Here is a 3,079-nt window from a genome sequence, read left to right as displayed (position 1 = left end):
CTTCCTTCCTTCCTTCCTTCTTTCCTTCCTTTCTTTCTCTCTGTCTTTCCTTCTTCCTATCTATCTATCTAATCTATCAAAAAAAAAGATTTTTTATGAGAAATTGTTTCATGGGACTATGGAGGCTGAGAAGTCCCATGATTTTCCATCTACAAGCTGGAAACCCAGGAAAGTAAGAGGTGTAATTCAGTCTGAGTCTGGAGGCCTGAGAACTCGGGGAGCCAACAGTTTAAACCCCAGTCTGAAGGCTGAGAAGATGAGATGAGAGCTCAAGCAGACAGGCAGGAAGCAACAAAAGGGCAAATTCCTCTGTCCTCTATGTTTTGTTGTGTTCAGGCCCTCAGCAGAATGCATGAGGCCTACCTGCACAGTGGAGCGCAATCTACTGAGTCCAGATTCCAGTGCTATTCTCATCGGAAGACACCCTCACAGGCACATTCAGAAGTAATGTGTTATATATGGGCATCCCATGGCCAGCTAAGTTGACACATAAAAACAACCACCACAGAGTGGTAGCAAAAACTGGGAGCTTGCCATGCAATCAACTTCATACAACTCCAAAGGAATATACAAAATGGAAGGAGAACCAGTGTGCTTGCTGCACAAATGGAACTTCAAGGTAAATCCCCAGCCTCTCTTTCTAATCAGATTATCAACCCGAGTCCCCACTATCAGCTGAAATTCAGGAGCCTCACTGGACCCAGGTAGGAATGATAGTCTGGCAGAGGAGGCAGGCAATTCCCAAACAGCCTCAGTCAAAAGCAGAGTGTGGAAAGGACTCTAAATTAGGCATAAGTGCTGTGAGAGAAGAGAGATTGGGCAAGGAGTTTTGACTTCTGTGATAGACAATATTCAAGAGTGGGTGTGTCTATTGATCCAAAGTAGAGTTTCCTTCTGGAACAAGAAAAGGGATATATGACAGAGCACCATAGTTTTGTGACTCAGTGAAAGAGCAGCACGGAAACTCACAGAAGTTATAGCGTGAACTAAGCTGCAAGGAACCTGAACTGCATTTCATCTTAAAGCCCTGGGGGAGCGGCTCAGCCGCCTGGCTCCTGTTAAACCAGGGGTGAAGAACTTAAGCCTGAGGTTGAGGCTTCAGACTCATTAGTTGGGAACTAAAGGCTGAAAACTAAGCTGTCTGTGTTTGGTCTGAAGCCCTGGCTTGCGACACTGAGCTAATAGGCTCTCTCCAGGCCTCTGTCAAGAAGGGCCTTTCCTTTAGTGAAAATGGGGGATTATGTCCCTGGGAGGTTATAGAGCTTGTCTTAGGGCGGGAAGTAAATCAATACGGATGCTGGCAACAGAATCACATAATTCTGCCGACTTGCAGTGGTGTCTCAAATATTATCCTGAGAGCCGTGGAGCCACCGCAGGTGAAGTGTAGTGTGCGTGTGTGGGGGGGGCGGGGGGCATGCCTGTGCACACACAGAATCTAAAAGAGCTCGCCTTTCATCCTTCCTTGGACTTCCAGAGCACTTTGTGTGTTTATTACCCCATCATGCCCTTTACTGGGGTTGTATGTGCACTCTCCATGCCCTCACTGGACTGGGAGCACCACAGGAGCAAGAAAAAAGTTCTCGATTTGTTTTATAACACGCACTGTGCCAAGCACGTGACTGTGCATGGACACACGGAGTTGCAGCATCCTCCTGTAACAGGGCACGAAGTAAGGGGGTCCGGGGAGCACACAGAGAACAACCCACAACCCTCAGGTTTTTTTGTGTCCTGCCAGCAGTACGGGGCCACACTGACGTCACGTTCGCAGCTATGGTCATTACACACTATTTGGAGCTCCATTTTCCAAACGGGGCTCCATGGAGCACTGTTTAGTGAGATGTTAATAGCATTTCTGCAAACAAATGAAGCAAGTAAATAAAATTTTAAAATGATCTGTATTCAAGTAAATCTATGATACACTATAGTACTGCTGGTGACCTGTGACTTTATGGTTTTTCTTTGTGTTGATCTTGTTTTTTTTTTTTAACCCAGCTAGATATAACTTGTATTATTTATTTATTGTATTGGAATGTAGTTCACTTACTATATTACGTTAGTTTCAGGCGTACTACATCATAATTTGACATTGGCATACATTATGAAATGATCACCACAAATCTAGTAACCACCTGTCCTCATTCAAAATTATTACAATATTATTGACCATATTTCTTATGCTGTATATTACATGCTCATACTTTATTTATTATAGAACTGGAGGTTTTTACCTCTTAATCCCCTTTATCTATTTTGCCCACTCCCCACATCCCTTCCTTCTGGCAACCACCCAGTTTTTCTCTGTATCTATGAGTCTGTTTTCATTTTATTTTGTTTGTCTTGTTTTTTAGATTTCCATATATAAGTGAGACCTGTGGTATTTGCCTTTCTCTGTCCGACTTATTTCACTTAACATAATACCCTCTTGATCCATCCATGTTGTTGCAAATGGCAAGATATCTTATTAAAGGCTGAGTAATAGTCCACTGTGTGTATGTGTGTGTGTGTGTGTGTGTGTGTGTGTGTGTGTGTGTGTGTGTGTGTGTATCCGTTTTGATATTCTGAGCTGTGATTCTCCTTATAAACTAGAAAGGTATATTCTATGAAGTGCAGGGAGTCAAGCTTTAGCATCAGTTGGGCCTCTGCCTTCCTTCTTGGCTGTTTGCTCATAGACCTCAGTTTTCTCATCATCTCACCAGTGATAATCATATCTATCGCATAGGATTAGTGTATGCATTTGATGAATTCATTTAAACTATCAGCCACATATAAGGGATTCAGAGGTAAGATTCTATATCTTTCTGTCTTACCTATAACGCTTAGCACTGTGCTTTGGAAATTACATATCCAACAGATATTGAATATTTGGTGAATGAATAAATGAGTTATTAGAATGTAATTTTCTAAAGGTTTTTCAAATAGGTGGACTTAAGTCTGTTTCGTCCTTCCCTGACTAAACTTCCAATTTCATGAATTTAAAAGTAAACCTACTAAGCTGGGCTTCCCTGGTGGCGCAGTGGTTGAGAGCCCGCCTGCTGATGCAGGGGACACGGGTTCGTGCCCCGGTCCGGGAAAATCCCAC

Source organism: Physeter macrocephalus, chromosome 7 (assembly GCF_002837175.3).
Source record: "Physeter macrocephalus isolate SW-GA chromosome 7, ASM283717v5, whole genome shotgun sequence".
In the NCBI taxonomy this organism is placed as follows: Eukaryota; Metazoa; Chordata; class Mammalia; order Artiodactyla; family Physeteridae; genus Physeter; species Physeter macrocephalus.
This window is presented reverse-complemented; position numbering follows the sequence as displayed.